Source organism: Strigops habroptila, chromosome 1 (assembly GCF_004027225.2).
Source record: "Strigops habroptila isolate Jane chromosome 1, bStrHab1.2.pri, whole genome shotgun sequence".
Classification (NCBI taxonomy): Eukaryota; Metazoa; Chordata; class Aves; order Psittaciformes; family Psittacidae; genus Strigops; species Strigops habroptila.
Window position 1 is genome coordinate 143,697,663 of NC_044277.2, and position 11,637 is coordinate 143,709,299.

The 11,637-nt window shown below is 42.1% G+C and overlaps 1 long non-coding RNA gene across 2 annotated transcripts; it reads left to right on the forward strand.

The window, feature by feature from the left end:
- Positions 1-127: 127 nt before the first annotated feature.
- LOC115618323 lies at positions 128-8,137 on the forward strand. 2 transcript variants are annotated; one of them, XR_003994786.1, is made up of 4 exons: positions 128-328; positions 2,558-2,696; positions 4,111-4,222; positions 7,995-8,137. It is a non-coding gene; the product is annotated as an uncharacterized LOC115618323 (long non-coding RNA). The 2 variants fall into 2 exon arrangements; XR_003994785.1 differs by lacking the exon at positions 128-328 and having other exon boundaries at positions 1,994-2,696.
- Positions 8,138-11,637: the final 3,500 nt, after the last annotated feature.

The window sequence follows — 11,637 nt, forward strand, 5'->3', positions numbered from 1 at the left end:
GCCCTGAGCCGGGGCGGGGCCGCCGTGCGCATGCGCAGAGCCGCCGCCGCGCGAAGGTGGCTTCGCGGGCTCGGTGCCTCAGGCGTGGGGGGGTCGTGTCTGAGGTGAATTGTTTTGTAATTGCCGAAATAACATCGAAAGCCGCATTAAATGTTTCCGAACTCTTGCTTGTGTGGTTGCCTGACCACCGTCAGAAGTTGTTAACGGGACCGTTAAGCTCTCCGTCAGCTTCCCACACTCCATAGCGGACATGAGACTTGCCAGAGATGATATAAACTACAGCAGCATTGTAACAGCTCACCACGCTCGCCTTAAAATGCCTGAAGATGTAAGTATTTTGGAACATGACTCACGTTAGAACACATGGGCTTACCATGCCATTTCTTTAAAATAGTGTTCTTAAAGTTTGCCAATCGTAGAATCAACCAGGTTGGAAAAGACCTTCAAGCTCATCCAGTCCAACCATTCCCCAGCACTGCCAAGGCCACCACTAACCCATGGCACTGAGGGCCTCGTCTACACGGGGTGTGAACACTTGCAGGGACGGTGACTCCAGCACTGCCCTGGGCAGCCTGTTCCAATGCCTGAGCACTCTCTGGGGAAGGAATTGTTCCTCAGCTCCAGTCTAAACCTCCCCTGGTGCAGCTTGAGGCCGTTTCCTCTTGTCCTATCACTTGTTCCTTGGGAGCAGAGACCGACCCCCCCTCACTGCAACCTCCTGTCAGGCAGCTGTAGAGAGCAATAAGGTCCCCCCTGAGCCTTCTCTTCTCCAGACTAAACCCTCAGGTCCCTCGGCCAAGTGAGAATTGAGGAACAAATAGAACTATTTATCTTTTAGAAAAAAATTAAGATTAAAATTACAGGCAGTATGCTGCTAATTTTTAATATCCATTTTGTTGTAATATATTTTACATAAAATATTTAAATATTAGTAAGTCCTTCTTTTGATAACTCTAGTCCTCTGAGTCTGGGACACTGGTAAAATAACATTACATTGGGGAGGATAATGAATTACTTTTGGACACAGAATTTTGAGGATGAAAAAGAGTTTTATTGACATACTAGGAATTGCAGAAATGTAATGTCAGATGGAGGTGATATGATTCAGAAAAGTTTCTTTGGCTGAGTGCATGGAAGATGTTTTGGAGGAGCTTGGAGGGATTTTTTTTTCTGTTGTTGATTAGTTGGCTTGGAGGGTTATTCTTTTGTTGTTGTTCAGGGGGTTATATTCTGGTTTAGTGCTTTTGTGTGGTTAGCATAGGTAGGTAAAACACAGCAAGCAAAGCGATAACTTGTTGGATGTCTATTACTTGAGGCTAAAGAATTACATTTGCATGATGAAATTGGTGTAACAAACTAGTAATCAATATATTCATAGCCAGATTTTAATCTGACAACATAGATTATATTTCAGCATATTTCTTGAGCTCAGAATAGTATTTCAGCAATAAACTGTGTATTTACTGTCTGTTTTCCTTTTTACGCTACCTCTATTTTTGGACATGCTTCTGTGTAAGTGGTGAAGTTACCTTTGGTTATAATGCAGTAGAATGGTAAAAGGAAAGGAGGATACAGGTTAACAGTGAGAAGATCCAAAAGAAAATGGAATAATAATTTTTAAATAATTATTCAGAAAGAAAGCAAACAGGAAAGGTGTGTTTAGCAGTTGAGACAGGAAGTTATGGAAATGATATTGTACAACATGGTGAAACATCTTTCAGAAACTGAAGTAGATCAGGATTTCATAACTGTTTAATTGTAAAGCATGGGTGAAATTATAATTGTGTGTAGACAACAGCATTCTAGTTTTCTTGGTCATTTTTTCTTGTGAGCTGCTACTACTGGGTGTTTCTTGGTTTTCTGTTTACCTAAAGATTTGTGGAAAGCCTGGAATGCAAAAGTTGTGGGGTTTAACACCATCTTCCTATTTTAAAGCTTACAATTTTATTTTAAAAAGCTATTTAAGAACAAAACAGTGAATAAAATTCTCGCTCTATTAATGTCAATGGCATTTTTATTATTAGCTGTGACACGGGTAGTGTTTCACCCGTATGTTTCCCAGTCACTTAAAGAGTGAGGAGCCACATTAGACCCACTGTCATTATTAAAACAAGAATAAGAAAGCATAGCTTTGATGCCTTCCTGAAAGATAAAATGTTAGGTTTCTGCAGTCCCCTTTGGAGAAGCAAACCCATCTTCATTACTTCTGGATCTTTAATCTGAAGAATGTCAGTCTGAGCTTGTCAGTTTAAATACTGTCATTTGCATACAAGCTCAGCCCACCTCCAGTGTAGAGAGCAAAGTCTCTCCTTACCATCCAATTTCTGAACTCCAGAAGGAATAAAGAGTTCCAGTCCAGTACTGAATAATTAACAGTGCACTGGCTATTTCTGTGATCAGCACCTAATCTGAAAGACTGTGGTTAAGGATGGATGAATTCTTCAAACACAGTACAGATACAGTGGAGAGCCAGTGCTAGGATTCTCTGCAGCAACAGTAACTATGATAATTGTAAAAACAACCTATAATAGCAGAGTTCCTGTTGTTTTTCAAACAGGTACGTTGTGGTTTATAGCAAAAACAAAGAACAAGTTTCTACCCAGCCTGCATGCAGGGAGCAAAGGACAAGTCAACCCCCTTTCCCAGTACTGATTCTAATGATGGGGCAGAATTTTGTGACAGCTTTCTAGAGAAAGGTGAGGTTCTTTCACCCTTCCTTGTCTTACTAGAAAATAAGTTCCTAGTAGAATTGGGACTAGTTACTTCATCTTCTCATTTACAACATATTTACAGTGTAGGAGGTTGCAGGACCATCCACTTTGAGGCCAGCTGCTGGTTTTCTGCCATAAAGTGATGGGGATCTATCCAGTCTTCTTAAAGATTTTGTCTAAGTGGTACACCACAGCTTAGTGTAAATTAAAGATAATTAAGAGAGAATATGCTTAATAATTGTATTTTTAGGTTGCCAGATAACCATAACAATAATACTTTGATACCTATTTATAGGACTTGACTGATAGAGGGTAACAGAAGCATTTGCAAAGGGATGGGGGGGGGGGGGGGTAAATGTACAAATCCCACCTGAAGCCAATGCAGTAAGATACCTTTGAAAACCTCCCTCCTGAATCTTGTCACTGTTACTCCTAATCTGTTGCAGATGCCAAAATACAGGTTACACAGAGGCTCTTCTGGAAATCAGACCCACATTACTGCATCAGTCTTTGTTCTACTCTTTGTTACCCCAAAAGTGCACTAAAACCATGCTGACATTTGCCAGGAGTTCAAAGCTCAAATCAGATTTTTATCTATCTTGACATATGTTGTCTAAAAATAAACACAGATAACACTGATAAGTTATCTTCTCTGTGAGGTTAATTCAGAGATAACTTCTGTGTGCTCCCTATTAATGATTCTGTGTTTCCTGATGCACTCATTAAATGATAAGTTGTTTGTTACCTCAGGTAATAGCTTGGTAATAACTGCAGCCTAAACTAATGAACTTCATGATACTGTTACTGAATTTTGTTGAATTATTAATAAGGAGCATCTTCAATACAGTGATTCATGCTAAATTTATTCATATTCATACCATTTCTTTTAGCTACAAAAAGCCCTCTGGATAACTCTTTCATTTTGGCATCGACATATGTGCAGTAAATATTGCTGTGCTAACTTTTGATCTCTTCATCCACCTAGAGCCCTGGTCTGTTTGGTGTGTCTTTTGAAGATAATCTACCTATTGTTTTTAACTCTTTTACCTCTCAGTAGGTTTCAGTATTACTTGCAATCCAGTCTTAGTCATTTATGTGGGTACATCTGGAATGTGTGAATGTGAATAGATTTACAGTGAATGTAATAGATTAGAACAGTGAATGTAATAGATTTACTGAATATCTCAGTTGTAATTCATAGCACAATGAGTCTTTCCATGGATCTTAATAGCCGTGGACAATGATGTGACAATTATTAACAGAATTCCATTGTTTAAAAATGTGTGGCTGTATTTTTTCAAAGGAAAATGCAAAGGAGGAACATATTGTTTATTGCTTATAAAACAAGCAACCATTATAAAGTCTGTAACCCCCTTCTCTTTTGGCTGTATTTAACCAGGTTGTGTACATCTGAACAAACTCCATTCACACGTGGCCAGTGAAAACCGTGATAAAATATGACAAAACTTCCAAATACTTGGCTTCGTCTTGGTGCTGCAAGCCTGCTTAAGGTAAACTGCTTTTGGAAATGTCTGGCTCTTGGGGACTGTTTTGTGATAGAAAGTACTGAAGATATGCTGGTCTTTTTGTCTTCCTGATGTTGACACACAGCCCCTGCAGTGGAAGGGCCTAAAAAACTGAAGAAGGAGCAGACCGTAAGAAAGGCAGGGGGCCTAGGAAAAGAAGAAAGTGGAGCATAGGAAAGGAAGACTGAAACTGGGGAGCAGGTGCTAGTTGGGGCCAATGTGGTAGGAGTGGGTTTTGCATATAGGAATGGTAGGATTGATAAAGGCCTTGGAAGAGCTGAGAGGGGAGAAAGGGAGTGACCTTCAGCTTCAACATGCCAGACCTGAGAACTAGGCAGATGGGAAGGGCTGTGAGGCTGCAATTTTAGAAAACTTGAAAAAAATTATAGACTATGACGAGACGAAGCCCTGATGGAGGGAGGAATTTTTCAGAGGAAGACAAGTACAGGCAACTCACAGAAGAAGGAAAGTGAAAGGAGAAGAGTAAGAAGAGAGACACCTAGATCTGGCATAGGGAAACACTGCAAATGGTACAGGTAGCTGAGAGGCAAGACCGAGAATAATCAGGGGCTCAGCTGGAGAATTCTGTGAGGAGAAGGAGCTGAGTCAGCACAGGATTGCAGGAAGAGTCAAGTGTAGAAGTGAGGAGAGGGAGAAAGGGCTTAGGAGAGCAATAGGCTGAAAAAGACAGGGCAAAAGAAGTAGTACCCACAGTGGCTTCTCCAGGGTGACTCCAGCTGAGAAACCCAATGCCCAAAGGTATTTAACATCCTCTCTAGGGATGTCAACTTGCTAGTTACTGTTAGTTCTCTTGTCAGAGAGCTGTGGTGCAGATCTGGATGTGGTATATGATAAAATCCCACAGCATAATTATGTGGATCTTTGAAATAAACCTAGAGAATTAGACATCTACACACATAAGCAGATGTGCAGTATTGACACGATAATCCCAAAAGATTTTAAGAGTTTAAAAATTCCAGAAGATGAGGGTTGCCTTTTCACATACTTGCATGCTTATGTACCATTTTTTCCCCATGGGAACTTTGCCTTATTCACTCCACAAGATGAAAGGACTCATTGAATGAACGTGTATGCAATGCTGTGTTCTATCCACACTGCTCAGTTTGCTACCCCCAAATTTACGTAGCTATATGAACTCTATTATTCAAGCTCCAGATATATTAATTTCCATATTGACATTGCTGTGCCATTCTTCAGTGCACTGTCTGAAGGCTCCAAAACATGGATTCATTTATTTTTGCAACATCTGTCTGTTTCTAATAATTGACTGGTTGAAAGTAAATTAATGTGGGTTTTTTCCTGGATATTGTTGTGTGTAATTTCCAAGTATCCTGGCACAAGCTTTAAAAATCCTGTATCTCTTAGTGAAAACAGTCTCCTGTAAAAAAGCAGAATTGCCATTTGATTCTTTCCCTGTCTCTTTTTATGAACAGTAGAACCAAACCAGATGATAGTGTACAATGATTGATGATTCCATGATTGCAGGCTTATTCAGTGTAAGTGACCCCACATCGTGTCGTTTTTACATGCCTTACATAGAATCATAGAATCAACCAGGTTGGAAAAGACCTTTAAGCTCATCCAGTCCAGCCGTTCCCCAGCACTGCCAAGGCCACCACTAACCCATGGCACTGAGGGCCTCGTCTTCACGGGGTGTGAACACTTGCGGGGACGGCGACTCCAGCACTGCCCTGGGCAGCCTGTTCCAATGCCTGAGCACCCTCTGGGGAAGGAATTGTTCCTCAGCTCCAGTCTAAACCGCCCCTGGTGCAGCTTGAGGCCATTTCCTCTTGTCCTGTCACTTGTTCCTTGGGAGCAGAGACCGACCCCCCCTCACTGCAACCTCCTGTCAGGCAGCTGTAGAGAGCGATAAGGTCCCCCCTGAGCCTTCTCTTCTCCAGACTAAACCCCCCAGGTCCTTCAGCCGTTCCTCATCACACTTGTGCTCCAGGCCCTGCACCAGCTCCGTTGCCCTTCTCTGGCCCCGCTCCAGCACCTCAATGTCTCTCTTGCAGTGAGGGGCCCAGAACTGAACACAGGATTCGAGGTGCAGCCTCACCAGTGCCCAGCACAGGGGGACAGTCACAGCCCTGGCCCTGCTGCCACACTGGTGCTGATACAGGCCAGGGTGCTGTTGGCTTCTTGGCTGCCTGGGCACAAGCTGCTCATGTTCAGCTCCATCAATCAGCACCCCCAGGTCCTTTTCCATGAGCAGTTTCCAGCCACTCTGCCCGAAGCCTGGAGTGGTGCATGGGGCTGTTGTCCCCCAAATGCAGGACCCAGCACTTTGCCTTGTTGAACCTCATCCCACTGGCCACAGCCCATTGATTCAGCCTGCATATTTGAGATCATGCTCCTACCTTGTGAAATTCAAACACTTAAGACTTTGAATTGTCAATTTCTTTGGCAATTTCTTTGTTGAAGGTTGATTCTTGTGGAAAGGGCTGAGTTAAATTTCAGTACTCGCTCAGGAACAGGAATGCTGCTAATTTGAGAAACTGGAGATTGACAGAATGGCCAAGATTTATGTTCAGCAATTCAGGTAACAAAAACCCCCGACCTTTCTTCCAAAAGAGTGCCTTCGGACACTGTTCAGAGGTTTTCAGGAGCAGAGTGAATTAGTGGGACAGTAGGAAAAATCAGTCAGAGGAATTTTTTGGTAGAACTACTTGGGGAGTCACAGCCAGGTTCCTTGAAGATATCTATGGCCGTGGTGCCTCCCAGGTATCTAAATTTGGTCATCCAAACCAAAAGGACCCCCCAAACCCAAGCAGCAGGTTCTCTGCTTAGGCACTGCAGTTTCTATCAGTGAGAGTTATGAGGGAGTCACTTGTATGTGCTTGATTCCCCACTTCAGCCTGTACAGCATCTAGAGGAAAAGTAAGTACTAATCCTCTGATTCCCTAGCCTGGGGTCTAGTCACAACATTAGAAGCAAGAGTGAGGTTGTAATGCCCAGTGAAAATAATTGTGAAGGAAGCAGCAAACAGGAATCATTAACCTTGCCCACAGTGCCTCACAGAATCCACAAATTCTTACTGTTTTCAAAGAGGAAGAGTGTTCTTGAGAATATCTAGCCTTTCCTCCATCACACATAAACTGTTCCTCAAACACAGAGAGGGACAGAGGGGATTATGATGCCATAACGTCCAGGCCGGGACAGTGATATTCTGACCTCATGAAAACAACGTGAATCAGAAGGATTCTTCCCTTTTTCCTGTTTTTAGTAAAAGCCCTCCCATAGTCCAATATTATGCTCTTTGCTGTTTAGAATGGCTGTAGCTGGGAAGTGCAGACTCACCATGTATGAATGATACAGCTGCAAGGGGGTCTTGCAAAAACAGGAGAACATTTTGTGGCCTGATAACATTCCCCAGCTCTCATCCATCTATGAACAGATCACTACCAATAACAGCAGCTGCAGTGAAAAGACTTCTGGCTAAAAAAAATCTTAAATTGCAGAATATGTGGAAGTTTTGTTGGTTTTATAACAATTTAATCTCAAGCATTACCTGTATACCTGATAGAGATACCCACCCCCAATAGCTTGATCCCCTGTATGCAGGATCCATAAGCAGAACACTTTTTCATGGTGGATTTTACCAAAGTATGTTTTAGTTTCATGAAAGTTCAATTAAACAGCAGAGTGCAGTTACCTGTTTCCTGGCAGACAGGCACAGATCTGCTTTGCTGAGCTGTATTCAACTGCTCAAAGCATTCAACTGTTTTATTCCTAGATTTCACCAGACCCCCCTGGCTCCAGCACCATGGCACAGAAAATGGGATGCACAACACCTGCAGCTCTTCACATTTTGGATGTTGCTGCTTAAAATCTACCCCCTTCATAGAAGCTGTTAACAAGGCTTTCAAAGGTTAGTATAGCTTCATATCTGTATGGTTTATAGCAAACACACTTTACAAGGCTGCTTTCTGCCCCCATCCCTTTTTTACCTTGGAAAATTGACAGTTAATTGTAGTGGCTTTGCTTTCACCTCACTTCAGTCAGAATGTCTAAAAATCATCAGCAGTGGTATTTTAGATTATATTACCCTGTGTAGCTTTACATCTTGGTGTAACTTCCCACCGTGGAAGGTGGCACATGAAGCTGCCCTGTCCCTGCATGGCAGAGCTGGCATATCACACACTGATGGCACAAGGTACGTCCAGTTTAATTGCCATTTAAACCTGAAACTGAAGGCCAGAAGAAGCCTTTATCCTGGGAGATGTGCCTCCTCCTCAATGCAGACAGATCTCAGATCTGAAAGGTCGTGCACAATTACCCTAGATAGCTCCCAGCCTTATGCAGGCTCTCCTTTTCCCCCTGACAACTTCCAGGACTTGATTTCATGAAGTACAAGCTTTGTCCTTCATAAGCACTGGCTAAAATGACTTACCGTGGAAAAAAACCCACAATTTTCATTCTTAGAAATGAAGCATCAGAATGCAAACTGCTAGAAAAAAAATGCTAGAATGCCTCACTCTGCAGGCTCTCTAAACAGTTCCAGACTGTTTTCATTCAATCCCTGGTTTGGAACCTCTCGAATTAGGACAAAACCTTCCTCTTTGTTACAGTGGAGCATGTAGAGGCTACCATGGGGAATCAGGTTGTATTGTGATTCCACTTTATCTTACAATCATTGCATCATGCTTGTGTTGTGATTTCAGCATAATGCTGTACCACTGTTCTAAATCAAAATCCAACATCATGTCAAATACCTCCAAATAAGTAAATTTGGTATTAAGACATTAAACCCTCCTGTGATTTCAGAGCTGTTGGCTAGAGCAGGGCCTGCAGGTCAGGACAGGCAGCCACCAAGTCTCCTTGGTACTACAGGGCCAAGAAACTCCAGCTGGCCCACAAGTCACTGACCTCCTTGTCTCTGTAGCACCAAGGAGACCTGGAGCAAGCAGGATCCAGACAAGCAGAGGAGGGTGGCTGCTGCCCTTTGGGTAGCATGCTGAGGAGGCTCTTTGCTGAAGCACAGACTAGATTATTCAGCTTGGCAGGCAAATGCAGCAGGTTAAGAAATGGGACATCTGGAATATTGTCTTTTGGCATGTGAATCATTGCTGGTGCTCGTGCAGATGATGACATGGTGGAATCCATGGGGCAAAACAACAGATTTGAACCCATGGAGGTGGGCACTGGTATTCCCTGTAGGGATATGCTCCCACCCCTGTTGTGCACAGGCAAGAGGTCTGGTCAAGTCATACAATGAATGTATGAAGCTCTCAGTCATACAATGAATGTATGAAGCTCACTGTGCAACACCAGTGATCACTAGTGCTGGTCTGAACACGGGTGGAGAATATCCCCAGGCAACATGCCTTCTCCTTGGAAGATGGGCACAGGTGATGTGCTTATGAAGCTCATGTTATGAGCCATTTACAGCAATAATCAGCTTACATCCATGTTAACAACAGGAGAGTGTAGCATTGTGCCGCAGTAACGCTGAACTCCTGCATTGCAACCCGCAGGCATGGAGAAGCTAATGGTTTGCTTTTCCCCTGTTATTGAATGACACCTTCACTGTAAGAATGCCAGGCACAGTGAGTCACAAAAAAAGCATCAGTCAGCAGGATTTTCAGGCTCTTTCCCTTTTTCTGTAACAAGCAGAAGCAGGACTTTGGAAATTTCTGTTTTCCTTTGGGTTGGTAGATATTTTTTCTTAGGTCTTTACAGTTTCACCTTCGTTTTCCTCATGCTGTTGCTGGTTTCGTTTCTCTCATTATGACGGAGTTGTTAAGTTCCTTACCAATTTCTTGTTGCTTCAGAGATACCAACATTTCAGTTTTCAGAAGTGTTGCTTCTGACGACCAAAAGGTGTTTTGCCTTTAATATCCTTAAAATGATCTGTAATCAGATCACTGGGTCAAAATGAATGGAAACAGAAGCCTATGAGTCTGAGAAAGCACCAGAAGCCAGGCAGAAGTGCACACAGCAAGTTAACACCAGTTCTAGCATCCATTTCAGGCAGTATATTATCCACATTCTCTTCCCACTCCTTTTGCTTTGCTTTGACACAGATCGTGACCAGCAAATGGTATGTAAGGCACATGCTGTTGTTTCTAAGCATAAGCATATGGATACTTATGTAATCTTATTTAATGCTAGTTTGTAATGATACTATTAATGCTTTAGGTTTTGGGCAAATTTCCCTAAACTTCTGCTGTCCCATTTTTAGTGTATGGCAGAGAGGCGTGTAAGAAAAGAAACTTGAATATATCCCCATTTACACCTCTATTTCTGGAAAATACTGAATTATTATTGCATTATAGTAATAAAACAGGTTTGGACTATAGGGATTAATTAGTTATTTGATAAATAACAGTGAACTGAAGTTAGCTAGTACACTTGATTAATTTGCCAGCAGTGCTATCCACTTGAGAGGAGGGTAGACTAAGATGTTTAAAAATGCTTGAACCCCAGTTGAGGTGACATCCTAGCAGCCATGAAAAGGTGCATGTTCTCTATCATACAAGCACAGAATTCTTTTGTTTCTGCTCTAGGTCCAAATTCCATTTTGACAATTCATGGTTTATTATTTCTCTTCCACTACTGCAGTGTCACAAATAAAATTAATGAGTGTATAAATCACTTTCATAATCGCTCGAGCTTTTCACTGATACTTTTTCCTCACAATATGCAGAATAAGTGGTTTGTTACCAAAAAAGGCACTGAGCATGGTCAAACCGAATCTTTCATAAGGTGGTAATTATTCGACTTGACCCTTACAAGAAAACTTTTCTGTGCAAAAGATTGAAGTCAAGAACATGTTCTATACAGAAACAGCCTAAAACTGCATGTTGTTTTATTGAATTTGAATAAACTAAGCATTTTGGTAGTCATTAAGAGAAACTCATATATTGGATTTGTTTATTTTCTGCTCTTTTTTTATGTAAAAGTGGCGAGAAATTACGTCTTTAAGAGAATTTGTTTTTCTCTCTGACCAATACTTAGAGATCTGGTGCAGGCAGTTTATTAGGAACACTAATAGAGTGTTTGACAGAAGCACAGAGATGACTCAGTGCTCGGCAGATAAAAGAAAAACTGTTCAGTCATGGCCCTAAACGTAGTTTAGTTCAGCCAGTGAACCAGGTCCACAGCATGGACCTTGCTGATTAAAAACAAAACTAAGGAAACTGAAGCTGGGTTTGACAACGTTCCAACTTGTAACAAGCTCATCACTTGAGGTTCTGTTTCCTTTTACTTTCAGGTTGTCCTGGGTTCAGCTATAGCAGTCATTTTTCTCCTGCTTAGTAGCTGGTGCAGTGCTGTGTTTTTTAACTTTCAGCCTGGGAACAACGCTGATAACACCGATGTTTTTAGTTGTTGCTAAGTAATGTTTATTCCAACCAAGGACTTTCTCAGTCTCATGC